Below are 22,778 nucleotides of genomic sequence, written 5' to 3' on the forward strand. Positions count from 1 at the left end.
AATGGTTGAACAATTTACACTCTCAACAGCAGTGTAAAAGCATTCCTGTTTCTCCACATTGTCTCCAGCATCTGTTGTCTCCAGATTTTTTAATGATTGCCATTCTAATTGGCATGAGATGGTACCTCAAAGTGGTTTTGATATGCATTTCTCTAGTTATCAGTGATGAGCTTTTTTTTCATGGTTGTTTGCTGCATGAATGTCTTCTTTTGAAAAGTGTCTCTTCATCTCTGTCACAAAATTTTTTGCCCATTCTTTCGGTTGCCAGTTCACTCTAATGCTAATTTCTTTTGCTGTGCAGAAGTTCTTAAGTTTAGATCTCATTTGTCTGTTTTGGCTTCTGTTGCCATTGCTTTTGCTGTTTTAGTCATGAAGTCCTTGCCTATGCTTATGTCCAGAATGGTACTGCCTAGGTTTTTTACGGTGTTAGGTCTTATGTTTAAATCTTGAATCCATCCGGAGTTGATTTTTATATAAGGTGCAAGGAAGGGATCCAGTTTCAGCTTTCTGCATGTGGCTAGCCAGTTTTCCAACACCATTTGTTACCTAGGGTATCCTTTCCCCATGGCTTGTTTTTGTCAGGTTTGTCAAAGATCAGACAGTTGTAGCTGTGTGGTGTTACTTTCGAGGCCTCTGTTCTGTCCCGTTGGTCTACATATCTGTTTTGGTACCAGTACCACGATGTTTTTATTACTGTGGCCTTGTAGTACAGTTTGAAGTCAGGTAGTATGATGTCTCCATAATTGTGTGCTTAGGATTGTCTTGGCTATGTAGGTTCTCTTTTGGTTCCGTATAAAGCTTAAGGTGTTTATTTTCCAATTCTGTGAAGAAAGTCATTGGTAGCTTATGGGGATAGCATTGAATATGTAAATTATTTTGGGCAGTATGGTCATTTTCACAATATCGATTCCTCCTGACCATGAGCATGAAATGTTTTTATATCTGTTTCTGTCCTCTCTTATTTTCTTAAGCAGTGGTTTGTCCTTCTTTTTGAAGAGGTCCTTCACATGTTTTGTTAGTTGTATTTCTAGGTATTTTATTCTCTTTGTAGCAACTGTGAATGGGAGGTCAATCATGATTTGGCTATTTGTGTGTCTGTTGCTGATGTACAGGAATGCTCATAATTTTTGCACATTGATTTTGTATCCTGAGACTTTGCTGAAGTTGCTTATCAACTTAAGGAGATTTGGGCTGAGACAATGGGGTCTTTTAAATATACAATCATGTCATCTGCAAATAGAGACAATTTGACTTCCTCTTTTTCTAATTGAATAACCTTTATTTCTTTTAGCATGAAACCAGAGTGAGATGCACTTCTCAGGAAATCAGCTCAGCAGTTGCAAAGACAGAAAAAAAAAAAAAAAAAAAAAAACTCTCACATTTTATATAAAAAACAGATACAACCTTTAACATACAAATTCTCAAGGTAAGCAATAACTTGTCCTCAAGGGGACTTTACAGTCCCATTTGTCACACACCTTTCATTTTAAACGTTCTTAGCAATTGGGGTAACCGTCTCTGTTAGACAATTGGCTTTTCCAAAGAAAAAATAAACTTCTTATGTCTTTATAAAAGGAGGTTGTCTTGCAACTTGGAGTAAGATACCTGCAGAACTTACTCTCCCAGCCTCCTACTGAACCTGAGAAATGGAGGTGTTATCTTCCTTGATAATTTTCAAAGTGATGATTCCCCGGCTTTCAGAACAGCATCCTTGGGTCTTAAAACTAATGAGACTAAGTTATCTTTTAAGAATATTTACATACATTTCAAAATGACAAAGAAGTACAAGCTTTCTAAAATAAACGCCCTAAGCAAAAGGTGCTTCTTTTCTTATTTTTAACATGGAGAATATATGAGTCAGTTAGTAATTATAGGCTTCCTAACAAAATACTACAGATTGGGTAAGTTAAACAACAGATATTTATTTCCTCACTGTTCTTGAGGCCGAAAGTCTAAGACGAAGGTGCCAGTGGGGTTGGCTTTTGGTGAGACGGCTCTTCCTATCTTGGAGACAGTTACCTTTTCACTCCCTCCCATGTGGCCTTTTCTCCATGCACAGAGAGAGAGATCTCTTGTGTCTCTTTCTCCTCTTAGAAGAACACCAGTCTTATCATACTGAAGCCCAATCCTTGTCATCTCATCTAAACTTAATTAACTCTTTAAAGGCCCTCTCTTCCAATAAAGTCACACTAGAGGGTAGGACTTCCACATGCAAATTTAGTGTGGGGCACAATTCAGTCCTTTACACAGAGTCGAGCTTCTTATTTTTAGTTGGCCTTTGTCCTTATGGGAATAACAAGCCAGGCTGAGTCCTTCTCATCATGGGGCATGTATTGGAAGAAGAGATGATGAAAAGCAAGTACATTTATCACTTGCAAGTAACAATCAAGGAAAGAAACAGTGATGAGTGAAGGCCCTTGGCTCAAGGATGAGAAGATACCTGTGAGCTCCTGGTTAGCCAGGTAATAAATCAAGCATTCCTGATGATTTGGAAAGAATGGAGCTAGAAAAACCAATTCATGGAAGCAGAATCATCTAGATAGTCAGTGATATAACTAAGTCGTATGTACTATTTAGGCCATCGATCGATAATTTATCAACATTCCACTTACATATTAGCTCATTTATTTATGCACTCAACATTTGATCACCCCTAGATTCATTGTACACATCAGTATGGCTGAAAACTACCCAGATAATTTTTTCCTTCCTGCAATCACTTACTACCACTGTAGATTTTATGAAACTATTAATCAGGTTTGAACTTAGATTTCAATTTCAAGCTGTTGTCATGTTGATTTTACACAAAGAATTATGAGGTGACATGTCAGAATTCTCTTCCTACCAGTACAGTTCACAAAACCCATGAAACATTTATATGGCTCAAAGCATCATATGTGCTCAGTTTATGGTGAGAAAACAGTTATCTGCATTTCTTCCCAGTTTTAAAAAAACAACCATCAACTAATTGAAAAAGCATAACTCACTCAAAATAACTGAAAGATGGTCTAAACAAATTTACAAGATTATGTAGTCTGATAACATCCACAGATAGATAGTAAACTTACATCGAAGGAGTTTGGGATGAGTCTTCACTCATGAAGTACTGAGTTTCAGAACTCAGTACTTCCCTCTTCTCAATGTATGGCCATTCTGTTGGTAGGGTGGATTTTCATTACTGGAAGCAGATGTTACACTGCTCCTCCCCTCAGGCAATCTGGCTTAGAGGAAGGCAAGCGAAGGCCAGATGAGACTGAGCCTGCACCCAGCTCCCCATGCCCATCCAACCCTCTGATTCTCTACCCTGCGCATCTTGAAGTCAAGTTAGGTATGTTTTAATGACTGCGTCATAGTTTAAAGAGATGAAAGCGATGATGATTCATTGTGCATTTGTTAAACCAAGTTTCAGACATGATTAACGTGGGCCCTGGACACCAAGCATGGGTGAATTATTTTAGTCTCAGGAAGACAGGTTTTGTACTGTATTTTGTATTAGGCAGAATGAGAAAGTAGAGAGATTGGAGAGTCCTAGATAAGCTGATAGAGAATGGGTAGGACCCCACTGGCTCCTTCTCACCCTTCTCCTGACCAGCAGACTGCTGGTTAATCCCGGCTTTGGTCTCACCTAGCTTCCTACGTGGTTCATCAGTAGCAGTGGGGCACAATGCATTATCTGCTGAAACACATAGAAAATGCTGATGCATTTCACATTTATTTCCTCAAGTCAATTGAACTTTCCCCTAAAATACAGTCACATTATTAATTACTTTAAATCTTGTCTTTGCCACATATTATGTGTAACATTGAGTAAGCAATTTAACTTTTCTACATCTCATTCCCTCATCTGTAAAATGAGGTTGACGATAGTGTCCCCTGAGGGTGGTTGGTGAGAATATTAAATAAATCAATATATGTAAACCTCTTAGAACCTTGCCTAGTGCATAACAAATACTTCATAGAAAGATTCTTTGTTATTTTATTTTATTTTCCACAAGTTATTGGGGTGCAGGTGGTACTTGGTTACATGAGTAAATTCTTTAGTAATGTGTGAGATCCTAGTGCACCCATCGCCTGAGCAGTATACACGGCATTGTATTTGTTGCTTTTGTCCCTTGTGCCTCCCCACCTCCACCAAGTCATCGAAGTCCACTGTGTCATTCTTAAGCCTTTGTGTACTCATAGCTTAGTTCCTGCATATCAGTGAGAACATACAATATTTGGTTTTCCATTTTCGAGTCTCTTCACTTAGAATAAGTCACCAATCTCATCTAGGTTATGGCAAATGCTGCTAATTTATTCCTTTTTTGGCTGAGTAGTATTCCATCATGTATATGTATGCCAGTTTCTTTATCCACTCATTTATTGATGGGTATTTGGGTTGGTCCCATGATTTTGCAGTTGTGAATTGTGTTGCTATAAACATGCATGTGCAAGTATCTTTTCTCAAATAATGACTTTTTTTCTGAGTAGATATCCAGTAGTGGTATTGCTTGATCAAATGGTAATTCTACTTTTAGTTCTTTAAGGAACTCCGCCCTGTTTTCCGTAGTGGCCGTACTAGTTTATATTTCTTCTAGTAGTGTAGAAGTGTTCCCTAATTGCCACAACCATGCCAACATCTACTGTTGTTGTTGTTGTTGTTGTTGTTTTTACATTCTTTGATTATGGCCATTCTTGCAGGAGTAAGGTGGTATTGCATTGTTGTTTTGATTTACATTTCCCACATCATTAGTGATGTTGAGCATTTATTAAATTGTTTGCTAGCCATTTGTATGTCTTCTTTAGAGAATTTATTCATGTCTTAGTCCACTTTTGGATGGGGTTGATTGATTTTTTCTTACTGATTTGTTTGAGTTTGTTGTAGATTCTGGATATGAGTCCTTTGTCAGAAGTATATATTGTGAACATTTTCTCTCACTCTGTGAGTTAACTGTTTATTCTGCTGACTGTTATTTTTGCCATGCAAAAGCTCTTTAGTTATCTCTCAGCTATTTATTTTTGTTTATATTGCAATTGCTTTTGGGTTTTTAGTCATAAAATCTTTGCCTAAGCCAATGCCTAAAAGGGTTCTTCCAGTGTTATCTTCTGGAATTTTTATAGTTTCAGGTTTTAGGTTTAAGTCTTTAATCTGTCCTGATTTGATTTTTGTATAAGGTGAGAGATGAGGATTCAGCTTTATTCTCCTACATGTGGCTGGCCAGTTATCTCAGCACCATTTGTTGAAAAGGGTGTCCTTTCTCCACTTGATGTTTTTGCTTGCTTTACTGAAGATCAGTTGGCTGTAAGTATTTGGGTTTATTTCTGGATTTTCTATTCTGTTCCCATTGATCTATGTGCCTGTTTTTATACCAGTACCATGCTGTGTTGGTGACCATGGCCTTATAGTTTGAAATCAGGAAGTGTGAGGCCTCCAGATTTGTTCCTTTTACTTAGTCGTGCTTTGGCTATGTTGGCTCTTGTTTGTTTCCATATGAATTTTAGAACTGCTTTTCTTGAACTCCCGACCTCAGGTGATCCACCCGCCTGGGCCTCCAAAGTGCTTGGATTACAGGCATGAGCCACCACGCCCGGCCTTAGAACTATTTTTCTAACTCTGTGAAGAATGATGGTAAAATTTTGATGGGAATTGCATCGTGTTTATACATTGCATGTATTTGTACATTGCAGTATGCTCATTTTTACAATATTGATTCTACCCATCCAGGGCCATGTGATGTGTTTTCATTTCTTTGTGTCATCTATGTTTTCTTTCATCAGTGTTATGTAGTTTTCCTACTAGAGGTCTGTCCACCCTTTTGTTAGATATATTCCTAAGTATTTTTTTTTTTCTTTTTTTTTTTCTTTTTTGGCGGCAATGGTGAAAGGGTTTGAGTTCTTGATTTGGTTCTCCATTTTGTCACTGTTGGTGTATAGAAGAGCTGATTTGTGTACATTAATCTCGTATTGGGAAATCTGCTAAATTATTTTATCAGTTCTATGAGCTTTCTGGGGGAGTCCTTTGGGTTTTCAAGGTAGATGATCATATTGTTAGCAAACAGAGACATTTTGACTTCCTCTTTACCTGTTTGGATGCCCTTTATTTCTTTCACTTGTCTGATTGCCCTGGCTAGGATTTCCAGTACTATGTGGAAGAGGAATGGTGAGAGTGGCCGTCCGTGTCTTGTTTCCATTCTCAGGAGGAATGCTTTCAACTTTTCCCCATTCAGTATTATGTTGGCTGTGGGTATGGCATAGATGGCCTTTATTAAATTAAGGTATGTCCCTTGTGTACCGATTTTGCTGAAGGTTTTAATCAGAAAATGATGGTGGATTTTGTTAAATGCTTTTTCTGCATCTATTGAGATGATCATGTAATATTTGTCTTTAATTCTGTTAATGTGGTACAGCACATTTATTGACTTGCTTATGTTACCCCATCCCTGCATCCCTGGTATGAGTCACTTGATCATGGTAGATTATCTGTTTGATATGTTGTTTGATTTGCTTAGCAAGTATTTTATTAAGAATTTTAGCATGTATCTTTATCAAGGACATTGCTCTGTAGTTTTCTTTTTCGTTGTGGCCTTTCCTGGCTTTGGTAATAGGGTGATGCTGGCTTCATAGAATGGATAAAGGAGGGTTCCTTCTTTCTCTGTCTTGTGGAATAGTGTCAAAAGGATTGCTGCCAATTCTTCTTTGAATATCTGGTAGGATTCTGTGGTGATTCCATCTGCTTCTGAACTTTTTATTGTTGGTAATTTTTAAATTACCATTTCAGTCTTGCTACTTGTTATTAGTTTGTTTGGGGCATCTAATTCTTTCTGATTGAAGCTAAGAGGGCTGTATTTTTCCAGGAATTCATCCATCTCTTCTAGCTTTTCTAGTTTATTTCTGTCAAGGTGTTTGTAATAGCCTTGAGTGATCTTTAGTATTTCAGTGGTGTGAGTTGTGATATCTTCTGTTGTGCTTCTCAGTGAGGTTATTGGGATGTTTCTCTCTTCTCTTGGGTAATTCTGCTAATGGTCTACCAGCTTTATTTATCTTTTCAAAGAACCAGCTTTTTGTTTCATTTATCTTTTGTATTTTTGTTTGTTTGTTTCTATTACATTTAGTCTGGTGTTGGCTATTTCCTTTCTTCTGGGTTTGGGTTTGGGTTTGGTTTATGTTTTTCCTCTCATTCCTTGAGGCACGACCTTAGATTGTCTGTTTGTGCTCTTTCAGACTTTTTGACGTAGGTGTTAAGGGCTATGAAGTTTTCTCTTAGCACCTCCTTAGTTGTAGCTCAGAGGTTTTGATAGGTTGTGTAATTTAAATATGTCATTGAGATTGACAAATTTTTACATTTCTATCTCAATTTGCTTTTGGACCCAGTGCTCTTTCAGGAGCAGGTTATTTAATTTCCCTGTATTTGTGTGGTGTTGAAGGTTCCTCTTGGAATTTATTTCCAGTTTTATTCCACTGTTGGTATGATAGAGTGCTTGATATAATTTCAGTTGTCTGAAACTTCCTGAGGGTCGTTTTATGGCCTATCATATGGTCTATACTGGAGAAAGTTCCATGTATTGTTGAACAGAAAGTGTATTCTGTGGTTGTTGGATGAAGCGTTCTGTATATATCTGTTAAGTCTATTTATTCCAAGGTATAGTTTAAATCCATTGTATCTTTCTTGACTTTCTGTCTTGATGACCTGTCTAGTGCTGTCAGTGGAGTATTGAAGTCCCCCACTATTATGGTGTTGCTGTCTACCTCATTTCTTAGGTCCGTTCATAATTGTTTTATAAATTTGGGAACTCCAGTGTTAGCTGCATATGTGTTTAGGATCGTGGTATTTTCCTGTTGGACAAGGCCTTTTACCATTATGTACTATCTCTCTTTTTCTGTTTTAACTGCTGTTGCTTTAAAGTTTGTTTTGTCTGATCTAAGAACAATTATCCCTGCTCAGTTTGGTGTCCTTTTGTATGAAATGACTTTTTCCAGCCTTTTACTTTAAGTTTCTGTGAGTCCTTATGTGTTAGGCAAGACTCCTGAAGGCAGCACATGGTTGGTTGGTGAGTTCTTACCCATTTTGCAGTTCCGTATCTTTTAAGTGGAGCATTTGGGCCATTTACATTCGATGTTAGTATTGAAATGTGAGGTATCATTGCAGTCATCATGCTCTTTGTTGCCTGCATAGTCTGTGTTGTTTTGTTTTTTGCTTTTTACCTTGTATTTTTGTTTTATTGGTTTTGTGTGATTTATGCGTTAAAGAGATTCTGTTTGCGTGTGATTCCAGGATTTTGTTTCAAGATTTAGAGCTCCTTTTATAGCGGTTCTTGTAGTGGTGGTTTGGTAATGGTCAATTCTGTCAGTGTGTGTTTGTCTGAAAATGACTGTATGTTTCCTTCTTAAATAATGCTTAGTTTCACTGGATGCAAAATTCTTGGCTGCTAACTGTTTTGTTTGAGGAGGCTGAAGATAGGGCACCAATCCCTTCTAGCTTGTAGGGTTTATGCAGGTAAATCTGCTTTTAATCGGGTGACTTTGGTTTTACAGGTTACCTGGTGCTTCTGTCTCACAGCTCTTAAGAGTCTTTCTTTCCTCTTAACTTTGGATAATTTGATGGCAATATGCCTAGGCAAAGACCTTTTTGTGATGAATTTCCCAGGTCTTCTTCATGCTTCTTGTATTTGCATGCCTAGGTCTCTATCTGGGCCAGGGAAGTTTTCCTCAGTTATTTCCCTAAATATGTTTTCCAAACTTTTAGAATTTTCTTCTTCCTAAGGAATACCAATTATTCTTAGGTTTAGTCATTTAACATAATCCCATAATTTGTGGAGGCTTTGTTCACAATTTCTTATTCTTTTTTCTTTGTCTTTGTTGGGTTGGGTTAATTCAAAGTCCTTATCTTTGAGCTCTGAATTTCTCTCTTCCACTTGTTCAATTCTATGGCTGAGACTTTCCAGAGCATTTTACGTTTCTAAAAGTATGAACAAAGTTTCCTGAATTTTGGATTGTTTTTTTTTTTTCTTGAAGCTGTCTGTTTCCTTTAATATTTCTCCATTCACTTCTAGTATCATTTTTTGGATTTTTTTTCCCACCCCCACAGGGCTTTGCCTTTCTCCCTGACCCTCCCTGAGTAGCTTAACTAACCTCCTGAATTCTTTTTCAGGGGAATCAGGGATGTCTTCTTGGGTTGAATCCATTGCTGGTGAACTAGTGTGATTTTTGTGGGGTGTTGACACGCCTTGTTTTGCCATATTACCAGGGTTGGTTTTCTGGTTCTTTCTCATTGGGCTAGGCTGTGTTAGAGGCAAGGTCTAGGGCTGAAGGCTGTTCTGATATTTTTTGTCCCATGGGGTGTTCCCGTGTTGTAGTGTTCTCCCCGTTCTCCTGTGGATGTGGCTTCCTGTGAGCTGACTGCAGTGATTGTTGTCTCTTCTGGATCCAGCCACCCAGTGAGTCTACCTGGTTCTGGGCTGGTACTGGGGATCGTTTGCACAGAGTCCTGTGATGTGAACCATCTATGGATCTCTCAGTTGTGGATACCAGTGCCTGTTCCGGAGGAGGTGGTGTAGGGTGCAGCGAACCCATGAGGGTTCTTAACTTTGTTGATTTAGAGGTCTATGTTTGTGCTGATTGGCCTCCTGCCAGGAGGTGGCACATCCCAGAAAGCATCAGCTGCAGTAGTGTGGAGAGAAACCATTGGTGTGTGGGGCCTTAGAACTCCCAAGATTATATGCCCTTTGTCTTTCCCTACCAGGGTCGGTAGGGAAGGACCGTCATGTAGGGCAGAGCCAGGTGTGTGTGAGCTCAGACTCTCCTTGGGCAGGTCTTGCTGTGGTTGCTGTGGTGGGTGGGGATGAGACTCCCAGGTCACTGGCGTTGTGTACCTAGGATTATGGCTGCCTCTGCTGGATCTTGCAGGTTGTCAGGGAAGTGGGGGAAAGCTGGCAGTCACAGGCCTCAACCAGCTCCCAGGAAACCTGAAGGGCCAGTCTCACTCCCACGATGCCCCCTGCAGCATCCCTGAGTCTGTTTCCAGGTGAACGATGAATCAGGCTCGGAAACTTGCCAGAGGGTTTCCTTCTTTCAGCTTCAGCTTCTCCACTGGGGACGTTTTCCACTTCCACAGCTGGGTCTCTCATAGTATTTGGGGTGTCTCTGTGGTCCTGAGGAAAGAGTCTGTTTCCTTCAGAGGGTCTGTCAGTCATCTCAGTATTGCTGGTTTGTTCTTGGAGTCAATCTGGAGCAAAAATTCACAGTGGAAGCCTCCACATGCTGCTCTGACTGGAGCTGCCACCTACTCCTGCCTCTCGTCTGCCTTGATCCATAAGTAGATTCCTAATTATGGAATTTGTGATTATTTTAAGTTAATTAAGGCAATTGTGTTCAGATCTTATTTTGCCACTAAAACTGCCTTGGAAATACGTTCTCTACCACTCATGCTAACAGTGGTTATAGTGACACAATGGCATAACAGTTTCTCCAAAAATAATTCAGAATTCTCGGACAGTTTTTATTTGTGTCATTCTTTGGTTTATTTGGACAGATTCCATTTTCCCGTGAATTACATTTGACCTTGTACAGAAATGTAACCAAATAATTGAAAAGTAATTTTCTATTCATTATACCAGTTATTTAATCTCTTAAATGATTATATAAAATAAATTTCTTCAGAGCATAAGAAATAGTGCATATAAAAATGCCTTTAAGAACTTGAAAAAAAAATGTTTGCAAGAGGAGTTTTGGTTGTCTGCTTTAGCTTGGTTTGTTTTTACTAAGCTCATTGGTAATTTCTGTCCAACACCCAGCATGACGGAGTCTAGTTGGGTTGGACAGGGTTTGTGTACTGAGTCTGAAGGTTAAAATCAAAAATACATGTTGAATTCCATCTCAGAGGAGGTTATATGTACCACAAAGTTGTATGTTTTTCATGGCGTATAATATGCTTGTCCCAAGTGTGGGTATTCTTTCTACCAAAAGCACTACATTAAAAAGGATCATTTCTATATCCCATGCCAAACATGCCTCCCTGTGAATTTTAGATGACTCATTTCCCACAAGGGAGGTGGCTATGGAGGCCAGCTTTGTTATTTTTAGTTTCATGGGATTTTCTTCCAGGAACTGGAATGTAAAGAGTATGGCCATGATGCGAACTTAAATGACGATAAGTCCCAGGCTTGCTTTGAGGAGTTACCACTGATATGCATATGCACACACCCACGTGCAACAAAAACTTCAGAGGCCGAATGACAGCACCAGCAGCTTTATGTATGACCCTGATTGGAGGCACTGCACAGGTGTGAGAACTGGGGATATTGTTTGGATGTTTTGTCTTTTCTGACTCTCATGATGACACGTGATTCACCCAGTGTTGGAGGTGGGGTCTAGCGGGAGGTGTTTGTGTTATGGGAACAGATCTCTCATGAATGGCTTGATGCCCTCCCCAGGGAAATGAGTGATTTATTGCTCTATTAGTTTAGCTGGTTAAGAGTCTGGGACCTCCCTCTTCTCTTGCAATGTGAAACACCGGCTTCCCCCTTTGCCTTCCACCACGAGTAAAAGCTCCCAGAGGTCTGACCACTAGTTGAGCAGGTGGTGGTGCCGTGCTTGTATTGCCCGCAGAACTGTGAGCCAAAGAAGCCTCTTTTCTGAATAAGTTACCCAGTCTCAGATATTCCTTTACAGCAATGCAAAATGGACTAACACAACTGGGAAGTCCTGTCCTTGGGAAGAGCTGTCCCTAATCTTTTCGACAACAGAGACTGGTTTCCGTCTTGGGCAGCTTTATCCCAAAACCAGCTGGGATGGTTTTTGGATGAAACTGTTCCACCTCAGATCATCAGGCAATAGTTAGATTCTCATAAGGAGTGCACAAGCTAGATCCCTCACATGTGCAGTTGACGACAGAGTTTACGCTCCCGTCAGAATCTAATGCTGGCTGATGTAACAGGAGGCAGGTCTCAGGTGGTAATGCTCACTTGCCTGCCACTGACCTCCTGCTGTACAGCCCAGTTCCTAGCAGGCCACAGACCAGTCTCAGTCCACAGCCTGGGGAGTTAGGAACCCCTGCTCAGGAAGGTAAGAGCCAAAGACAATTGTAGTGCCAGCAAAGAATTCTACCAGGTGCATCAGGAGATGGCTTAACACCTTTGGAATCCAGGGTCCTCTGGTAGAAGGACATTCTACCGAACCTGCAGGCCAACGTTTCTGTGCATGTAAGGGGCTTATTTTAGGTAGCCCAGGGGTTGTGGTCCTCCACTTACGAACCCCAAATATGTCTGGGGTAACACATGGAAGGAGAGGGAAGATTGTTGGGCATGGAGAATTGCCTCTGAGATGCTACAGGAGAGGCAAGAGAGTCACCCCTGTGTAACATAAGAATTACGATAAAGAATTGAATTTTGATCTTTTTCATGGACCGGTAATTTACACGACACATACTAAGAATGTAAAATATTTGAGTAAATTAATTAGTAAATACTGTATTAACATGTAAGAGATGAGGAGACTACTAACATTAATGATAATTTCAGGCGTTAAAAAGCAAGTATGTACGTATTTTATTCTGAGGGTCTAAAAATACATTATGTCCAGCTAATAATGTAAAAAATTGTCCAGTTCTACCTAATTTTGATGGAGGACAATAATGACTTTTTTTTTTTTTTTTTCCAAAATTGAGGCATTAAATGTGTTCCAGGAATACGGACTTTGTCTTAATATTTTACCAATGAAATAATCGTTTGGGCTACCTAATGAAAGACTATGATGCCTCTTTTTTTTTAGATGTTTACATAATAGAAGGGAATCTAGCTTTAAGACAGGTCAAAATTGTCCATGAATATTTTATAAGACTCCTAGAATGAGTGGAAGATTTTAACCTCTAAGGTCCTTTTGTAATTCTAAAATTCTATGATATTGAAGTGGGATTTAAAAATTGAGTGAAAAGCTGTTCTTGTACAGGGAGAGTTCAATGCTCTCCAGAGGCACATCCAGGCACAGCGCATATGATTTGGGTGGATTAAAGTTCTGTTGAATCAACCTGAAGGAAGCAACACTAGTAAGGGTTGAAGTTTTCTCAAAAGAATTCAATCGATATTGATTTAGTTCAAGCACCGTAAAGTTTAAGTTGTAAAAACTGAGTCAATTTCTATTAATTTGATGTCATAACTTTTACTGAGCATTCTAAATTTTCTATCTTTTTAAAAGAAAACCTGGGCTCTTTCCATGTCAGAAAATAGTTTAAGCAAAAAGATTAAGCTCTGAGTGTTTATATGAAAATATTCATGCATTTGTTGTCTAGCCGGCACTCAGGAAATGTTAGCTGTATTGTACTGAGAAACAAACATGTATTTGACAAGAGTTTGCTTTCCTTCAATCACTGCAGGAGTATTTGTTTTGTTTATTTCTCTACCCTGGAAACCTGGTGCTTAACAAGTATTAAACGGAAAATCGGCAATTGTGCTGTGGTAAAATAATAATAATAGAGTAAAATGCTATTCTAATCATAGTCTACTTTCCCCACCAAATTTCCCATAATAATCATACATTTCAGTAATAGCTCACTTTACTTTAGCAAATATGTTCATATTCATGACAGCATCTGGTCGCACCTATATAGGTAGATAAGTATTCTCATTCTCATCTTATCAATGGTGGAAAAACAGAGGTTCAGGGAGATTAAATAATCCCATTAGAGACTAGGATACACATCCCTACTTCAAGATTCCCTGTTGAGGACATTTCTAATAAACATAAGGGTTTATGCCAGCTTCAGAGTACAGATCAAGAGAAGAGAAAGGCTGAACGATTTCTTCTCAATTTGATGACGTTTTGCTTGCTTTTGCTTTGACTTTGTGTCTTCTACAAACCTGCAGTGTAATCTCTTATTTCTTCAGTACCTACTTGCAATCATTGTTACATTTTTATGTTATTTGTGGATAAAAATGGTAAGAACTATTTCTTTCACTCCAGTAAGACTATCCAACTTTCTAAATGTAAGATTTTTCCAAAGACACTTGTTCATGATGAATCTAGGGCAGGGGGAGGAGAGTCAAGAAAGCGATTGTTCCTATAGTAGTAAAATGTTCCAACGAATGGAAACACATCGTTGTCTACATGGTTTTTGAAATTTCCTTTAAGAAGCTTGCTTCAGTGGTTAGCTGTGCAGTGAAAAATTCTTCCCCACGTATAAACAAATTTTCTCTGGGTCTGTGTGAAGCCTATTACATCACATATTTCTGGTCTGTATGGAAATGAAGGACATCTGCTTCTTTGCTTCTTGAGTAGTACTTAGAACATTAAAAAATTGCATTCTCCTCACTCGTCTTTCCTCCGACCTCTTCCGAAGAATTGCACTTAAACTTGCATATACTAGTAATTACCTAGGCCACTGAAATTAAAGACATTAGGAAGATTAACCTCTTCTCTTGCTTTTGTAGTAATTGTTTTAAGTACTTTGTTTTTTCTTTAGGAAGAATTTTTTTTAGGTCTAAAATAGCAAGTATATGACCATTTATTAACCACTTATTCAACCAGGTGATTTGGAACAAAGAGAACAATGGACACCATTCTTCCTCCAGAATAGTTTATGATCTAATTTGGCAGGGCACAATAAACAAGTGTGGTACAGTGAGAGAGTCATTTCATGGTAACACATATTTGTGTGAGAACGTGGCAGGTCCGGGACTGTTTCTTGATCTTATCTAAGTGAGACCTCTCTCAATTCTGCAAGAATAGTATTGTTATCTAGGGAACACTGTAAGGAAAAGGTGTATCTAGGGAGGGATTTTAACGGAGGCATATGATTTAGAAATTAGAGGATTTTTCCATGAACATCAAAAGGTGTCACCAAAGGCAAAGATGTATGAATGAGCAAGCTGTATTCAGAGTATAGGGAAGTGGGCCACATAAGCTGGAGTCGAAGGTCCAATTTGAGAACAAGATGAACTCAGCTAGCTTATGTTAGATTATAGGGGGCCTTTGAGATTCCTTTGCCCCTGTGGTACTGTCCTATTGCTAAATGCACAATAATTTTCAGATTTTAATGTTCCCTGTAACTCACTTTTTTTTACCTTATTTTTCAGATATTTATCGATCAATAGCATGTCTGAATTATGTGCCAAATCAGTGTTTGGTTTCTATCTTTTCTATAAAAAATGTGTTTTACCTTTGAAAACAAGTCTTTTTTGCTCTGCATTGATCCCTATTTTATTTATTTATTTATTTTATTGTACTTTAAGTTCTGGGATACACATGCAGATCTTGCAGGATTGTTGTAAAGGTGCACACGTGCCATGGTGGTTTGCTGCCCTATCCCCCCATCACCCACATCAGGCATTTCTCCCAATGTTATGCCTACCCAGCCTCCCCACTCCCTGCTGTCCCTCCCCTAACTCTGCACCCCCCAACAGAACCCAGTGTGTGATGTTCCCCTCCTGTGCCCATGTGTGCTTATTGTTCATCACCCACCTGTGAGCGAGAACATGGGATGTTTGGTTTTCTGTTCTTGTGTCAGTTTGCTGAGAATGATGGTTTCCAGATTCATCCATGAACATATGTGTGCATGGGTATTTATAATAGAATGATTTATAATCCTTTGGGCGTATACTCAATAATGGGATTGCTGGGTCAAAATGAATTTCGATTTCTAGATCCTTTAGGAATCACCATACTGTTTTCCACAATGGTTGAACGAATTTACACTCCCACCAACAGTGTAAAAGTGTTCCTATTTCTCCACATCCTCTCCAGGATCTGTTGTCTCCAGATTTTTTAATGATCACCATTCTAACTGGCCTGAAATGGTATCTCAGTGTAGTTTTGATTTGCATTTCTCTAATGACCAGAGATGATGAGCATTTTTTCATGTATTTGTTAGTCTCATCTATGTCTTCTTTTGAAAGGTGTCTGTTTATATCCTTTGTCCACTTTTGAATAGGTTCATTTTTTCTTGTAAACCTGTTTTAGTTCTTTGTAGATTCTGGATAGCAGTCCTTTGTCAGATGGGTAGGTTGCAAAATTCCTTTCCCATTCTGTTGGTTGCCAGTTCACCCTAGTGATTGTTTCTTTTGCTATGCAGAAACTCTTCAGTTTAATTAGATCCCATTTGTCTATTTTGGCTTTTGTTGCCAGTACTTCTGGTGTCTTATTCATGAAGTCCTTGCCTGTGCCTATGTCCTGAATGGCTTTGCTTAGGCTTTCTTCTAGGGTTTTTATGGTGTTAGGTCTTATGTTTAAATCTTTAATCTAACTGGAGTTAATTTTTGTATTAGGTGTAAGGAAGGGGTCCAGTTTCAGTTTTCTGCACATGGCTAGCCAGTTTTCCCAACACCATTCATTAAACATAGAATCCTTTCCCCATTGCTTGTTTTTGTTAAGTTTGTCAAAGATTAGATGGTTGTAGATGTGTGGCATTACTTCTGAGGTCTTGGTTCTGTTCCATTGCTCTATATCTCATTTTTGGTACCAGTACCATGCTGTTTTGATTACTGTAGCTTTGAGAATGGTTTGAAGTCAGGTAGCGTGATGCTTCCAGCTTTGTTTATTTTGCTTATGATTGTCGTTTTATGGGCTCTTTTTTTTGGTTATATATGAAGTTTAAAGTGGTTTTTTTTTTTTTTTTTTTTTTTTTTTTTTTCTAGTTCTGTGAAGAAGGTCAGTGGTAGATTGATGGGGATAGCACTGAATCTATAAATTACTTTGGAAAGTAGGGCCATTTTAACCATACCGATTTTTCCTGACCATAAGCATGGAATGTTTTTCCATCTGTTTGTGTCCTCCCTTATTTCCTTGAGTAGTGGTTTGTAATCCTCCTTGAAGAGGTCCTTCACAGCCTTTGCTAGTTGTATTCCTAGGCATTTTATTTTCTTTGTGGCAATCGTAAATGGGAATTTACTCATTATTTGGCTCTCTGTCTTTTACTGGTGTATAGGAATGCTTGTGATTTTTGCACATCAATTTTGTATTGTGAGACTTTGCTGAAGTTGCTTAGCAGCTTAAGGAGATTTTGGGCCGAGACAATGGGATCTTCTAAATATACAATCATGTCATCTGCAAATAGAGACAATTTAACTTCTTTTTTTCCTAATCGAATACCCTTTATGTCGTTTTCTTGCCTGATTGCTCTAGCTAGAACTTCCAATACTATGTTGAATAGAAAGGGTGAGATAGAGCACCTTTGTCTAGTGCCAGTTTTCAAAGGGAATGCTTCCAGTTTTTGCTCGTTAAGTTAGATGTTGGCTGTGGGTTTGTCATAAATAGCTTTTTTTTATTTTGAAATGTGTTCCATTGATACTAGTTTATTGAGAGATTTTTTTTTTTTTTTTTTTTTTTTTTTTTTTTTTTTTTTTAGCATAAAGGGCTGTAGAAGTTTGTTGAAGGCCTTCTCTGCATCCTTTGAGATGATGTGTTTTTTTTTCTTTGTTTATGTGATGGATTACATTTATAGATTTACGTATGCTGAACCAGGCTTGCATCCCCGCGGTGAAGCCTACTTGATTGTGATGGATAAGCTTCTTGATGTGCTGTTGGATTCAGTTTGCCAGTATTTTATTGAAGATTTTTGCATCAATGTTCATCATGGATATTGGCCTGAATTTTTTTCTTTTAGTTGTATGTCTGCCAGGTTTTGTCTGAGGATGATGATGGTCTCGTAAAATATGTTAGGGAGTATTCCTTCTTTTTGTATTGTTTCGAAGCGTTTTAGAAGGAGTGATATGAACTCCTCTTTGTACATCTGGTAGAATTCTGCTGTAAATCCATCTGGGCCTGGACTTTCTTGGTTGGTAGGCTATTAATTACTGCCTCAACTTCAGTCCTTATTGTTGGTCTATTAAGGGATTAACTCCTTCTTGATTTAGTCTTGGGAGGGTGTAAGTGTCCAGGAGTTTATCCATTTCTTCCAGATTTACTGGTTTATATGCATAGAGTTGTTTGTAGTAATCTCTGATGGTAGTTTGTATTTCTTTGGAATTGGTGGTGATACCCTTTTTATCATTTTGTATTGCATCCATTTGAGTCTTCTCTCTTTTCTATGTCATTAGTATGGCTATCTTGTCTATTTTGTTGATCTTTTCAAAAAACCAGCTGCTTGATTTACCGATTTCTTGAAGAGTTTTTCTTTGTCTCTATCTCCACTTCTGCTCTGATCTTAGTTACTTCTTGTCTTCTGCTAGGTTTTGAATTTTTTTGATCTTGCTCCTCTAGCTCTTTCCATTTTGATGATAGGGTGACGATTTTAGATCTTTCCTCACTTCCAATGTGGGCATTTATTGCTATAATTTTTCTTGTAGTCACTGCTTTAAATGTGTCTCAGAAATTTTGGTATGTCGTGTCTTCGTTCTCATTGGTTTCGAAGAACATCTTTATTTCCGCCTTCATTTCATTGTTTATCCTGTTGCTGTTCTGGAGCAAATTGTGCCGGTTCCATGTACTTGTGTGGTTTTGAGTGACTTTCTTAATCCTGAGTTCTAATTTGATTTCACAGTGTTCTGAGAGGTTGTTAGGATTTTCGTTCTTTTGCATTTGCTGAGGAGCAACTTACTTCCAATTATGTGGTCAGTTTTAGACTAGGTATCATGCAGTGCTGAGAGGAATATATATTCTGTGGATTTGGGGTGGAGATTTCTGTAGATGTCTGTTAGGTCCACTTGGTCCAGATCTGCGTTCAAGTCCCAGATATCCTTGTTGATTTTCTGTCTTGTTGATCTGTCAAATAGTGACAGTGGAATGTTAGTCTCCCACTATTAGTGTTTGAGAGTCTAAGTCTCTTTGTGGGTCGTTAAAAACACCGCATGTTCTCACGCATAGGCTGGTGTTGAACAGTGAGAACACATGGACACAGGGAGGGGAGCACTACGCACTGGGGTCTGTCGGGGAGAAACAGGGGAGGGACAGCAGGGGGTGGGTAGTTGGGGAGAGATAGCATGGGGAGAAATGCCAGATACAGGTGAAGGGGAGGAAGGCAGCAAATCACACTGCCATGTTGTACCTATGCAACAATCTTGCATGTTCTTCACATGTACCCCAAAACCTAAAATGCAATTTAAAAAAAGGGAGTATTCCTTTTGTATCTTCCCACCTCCCACCTCCCCACCCCCCATCCCTCCCCCATTTCCCCCCAACGGACCCCAGTGTGTAGTGCTACCCTCCCTGTGTCCATGTGTTCTCATTGTTCATCACCCGCCTGTGAGTGAGAATATATGGTGTTTGATTTTCTGCTCTTGTATCACTTTGCTGAGAATAATGGTTTCCTGGTTCATCCATGTCCCTACAAAGGACGTGAACTCATCGTTTTTGATGGCTGCGTAATATTCCATGGTGTATATGTACCACATTTTCCCTATCCAGTCTAATATCATTGGGCATTTGGGTTGGTTCCAGGTCTTTGCTATTGTAAACAGTGCTGCAATGAACATTCGTGTGCACGTGTCCTTGTAGTAGAATGATTTATAATCCTTTGGATATATACCCAGTAATGGGATTGCTGGGTCAAATGGGATTTCTATTTTTAGGTCCTTGAGGAATCACCACACTGTCTTCCACAGTGGTTGAATTAATTTACATTCCCACCAACAGTGTAAAAGTGTTCCTATTTCTCCACATCCTCTCCAGCATCTGTTGTTTCCAGATTTTTTAATGATCGCCATTCTAACTGGTGTGAGATGGTATCTCAATGTGGTTTTGATTTGCATTTCTCTGATGACCAGTGATGATGAGCATTTTTTCTTATGTTTGTTGGCCTCCTGTATGTCTTCTTTTGTAAAGTATCTGTTCATATCCTTTGCCCATTTTTGAATGGGCTTGTTTGTTTTTTTCTTGTAGATCTGCTTTAGTTCTTTGTAAATTCTGGATATCAGCCCCTTGTCAGAGGGGTAGACTGCAAAAACTTTTTCCCATGCTGTTGGTTGCCGATTCACTCTACTGACTGTTTCTTCTGCCGTGCAGAAGCTGTGGAGTTTGATTAGGTCCCATTTGTCTATTTTGGCTTTTGTTGCCATTGCTTTTGGCGTTTTGGTCATGAAGTCCTTGCCTACACCTATGTCCTGAATGGTTTTGCCTAGATATTCTTCTAGGGTTTTTATGGTGTTAGGTCTGATGTTTAAGTCTTTAATCCATCTGGAGTTAATGTTTGTGTAAGGTGTCAGGAAGGGGTCCTGTTTCTGCTTTCTGCACATGGCTAGCCAGTTTTCCCAACACCATTTATTAAACAGGGAGTCCTTTCCCCATTGCTTGTTTTTGTCAGGTTTGTCGAAGATCAGATGGTTGTGGGTATGTTGTATTTCCTCTGAGGCCTCTGTTCTGTTCCATTGGTCTATATCTCTGTTTTTGTACCAGTACCATGCTGTTTTGATTACTGTAACGTTGTAGTATAGTTTGAAGTCCGGTAGTGTGGTGCCTCCTGCTTTGTTCTTTTTTCTTAGAATTGACTTGGCTATGCGGGCTCTCTTTTGGTTCCATATGAAGTTTAAGGTGTTTTTTTCCAGTTCTGTGAAGAAGGTCATTGGTAGCTTGGTGGGAATAACGTTGAATCTGTAAATTACTTTGGGCAGTATGGCCATTTTCACGATGTTGATTCTTCCTAACCATGAACATGGAATGTTTCTCCATCTTCTTGTATCCTCTCTTATTTCGTTGAGCAATGGCTTGTAGTTCTCCTTGAAGAGGTCCTTTACGTTCCTCGTTAGTTGTATTCCTAGGTATTTTATTCTCTTTGTAACAATTGTGAATGGCAGTTCGTTCTTGATTTGGCTCTCTTGAAGTCTGTTACTGGTGTATAGGAATGCTTGTGATTTTTGCACGTTGATTTTGTATCCTGAGACTTTGCTGAAGTTGTTTATCAGTTTCAGGAGATTTTGGGCTGAGATGATGGGGTCTTCCAGATATACAATCATGTCATCTGCAAATAGAGACAATTTGATTTCCTCCTTTCCAATTTGGATACCCTTTATTTCTTTTTCTTGCCTGATTGCTCTGGCTAGAACTTCCAGTACTATATTGAATAGGAGTGGTGAGAGAGGGCATCCTTGTCTAGTGCCAGATTTCAAAGGGAATGCTTCCAGTTTTTTCCCATTCAGTATGATACTGGCTGTTGGTTTGTCGTAAATAGCTTTTATTGTTTTGAGATACATTCTGTCAATACCTAGTTTATTGAGGGTTTTTAGCATAAAGGGTTGTTGAATTTTGTCAAAAGCCTTCTCTGCATCAATCGAGATAATCATGTGGTTTTTGTCTTTTGTTCTGTTTATGTGGTGAATTACGTTTATGGACTTGCGTATGTTGAACCAGCCTTGCATCCCCGGGATGAATCCTACTTGATCATGGTGGATGAGCTTTTTTGATATGCTGTTGCAATCGGTTTGCCAGTATTTTATTGAAGATTTTTGCATCTATGTTCATCATGGATATTGGCCTGAAATTTTCTTTTCTCGTTGAGTCTCTGCCGGGTTTTGGTGTCTCGTAAAATGATTTGGGAAGGATTCCCTCTTTTTGGATTGTCTGGAATAGTTTCAGAAGGAATGGTATCAGCTCCTCTTTGTATGTCTGGTAGAATTCAGCTGTGAACCTATCTGGACCTGGGCTTTTTTTGGGTGGTAGTCTCTTTATTGCTGCCTCGACTTCAGACCATGTTATTGGTCTATTCAGGGTTTTGACTTCTTCCAGGTTTAGGCTTGGGAGGATGCAGGTGGCTGAATGATCACAGGCCCATTGCCCATTCCCCTGAGGCTTCTGGCCCAGTTTGTCCTTATTCTCCCCTGCTTTGTTTCTCACCTGTTCTAGCGCTGACTTGTCCTTTACAGGTTCTTCTCTTTTCCAAAACCTGCTGACTTTCTTCCATCTGTTCCCTCAGTTCTCAGCTTCCCAGGTGTGAACTCAGCTCAGGCTCTGAAGGAGAAACACAGGGGCCAGAGTCAGGAGTCAGACCCAGAGAGGTCAGAGGCAGGTTAGAGGTCCAGGCAGTGTTAAAGACCATCTCAGTCCCTCAAGGTCTCAGAGAAAACTAAGCAGGAAGGGACCTCAGAGAGGTACAATTAGCACCTACTTTACTGATGAGAAAACTCAAGTCCAGAAAGACTAAGACTCTCCCAGGTTCCCTCATCACCCAGTGGCAGCAGATATACCACGAAAGCCTTGGCCTCACCCTCCCTGTGCAAAGCAGGTAACTCATCCTCCAGAAACTCGCTGCTGCCTTTCAGAAAACTTTAGATCAAATACAGCAATTTCACCTTGCAAACAGAGTAAAAGGGTCTTTCCTTGGACAATTCTTTATCATGGTTCTGTAGGCCTATTACTTACTCCCAGTCCGTTGTCATTCACTGGCTAGCAGTTTGGGGCAGGGAGCATGTGAGGATTAAACAGTGGTTAACACAACCCTGCTTTCCCAGTCTGGGCGTTCAGCTACTCCATGCTTCCTCAGGGAGTTTCCTCTGCTGTAACTGCTGGAGAGTCCAGGCCCTCATGTGGGTCATTTCTCCATGAAGATCCCTGGTATTTTCTTCCTCTCCTGGAGATAGAGAGGGCAGAGAATGGCTCTGGGACTCCATAGTCTTAGGTTTTCTCCTAAGCCAGCCAGGGCAGCTGAAAGCAATCATGACTGAGCGAGGTTAGGACAGTGAAGATGATCTCAGAGGAGCACAGGCTCACAAGGACAGCCCCTCGTGGAGACAGTCAGGACCGTGACACAGGCACTATCTGACCAATTCTGCTGGGGGCGATGGACCAAGGATTAAGCAGAGGATGCTGCCATGAGGAGAAAGGGGAAGAACCAAAGGAGTAGGGGGAAATAAGATAGACAATAATGGTTTCAAGAAATGCAGAGC

General features: G+C 39.5%; 2 long non-coding RNA genes across 2 annotated transcripts in view; one reads left to right on the top strand and one right to left on the bottom strand.

Annotated features, from left to right (window-relative positions):
- Positions 1-1,388, top strand: part of LOC141583186 (uncharacterized) — a 157,382-nt gene extending 155,994 nt beyond the window's left edge. The window contains exon 4 of the long non-coding RNA XR_012515896.1: positions 1,292-1,388. This is a non-coding gene — a long non-coding RNA (uncharacterized LOC141583186). The remainder of the gene's footprint in view (positions 1-1,291) is intronic.
- Positions 1,389-17,816: 16,428 nt separating this feature from the next.
- On the bottom strand, positions 17,817-22,429 carry LOC141583184 (uncharacterized). Its single transcript, XR_012515895.1, has 3 exons — positions 22,255-22,429; positions 21,730-21,843; positions 17,817-18,666 (listed from the first exon to the last, which is right to left on the bottom strand). It is a non-coding gene; the product is annotated as an uncharacterized LOC141583184 (long non-coding RNA).
- Positions 22,430-22,778: the final 349 nt, after the last annotated feature.

Source organism: Saimiri boliviensis, assembly GCF_048565385.1.
Source record: "Saimiri boliviensis isolate mSaiBol1 chromosome 19 unlocalized genomic scaffold, mSaiBol1.pri SUPER_19_unloc_1, whole genome shotgun sequence".
NCBI lineage: Eukaryota > Metazoa > Chordata > Mammalia > Primates > Cebidae > Saimiri > Saimiri boliviensis.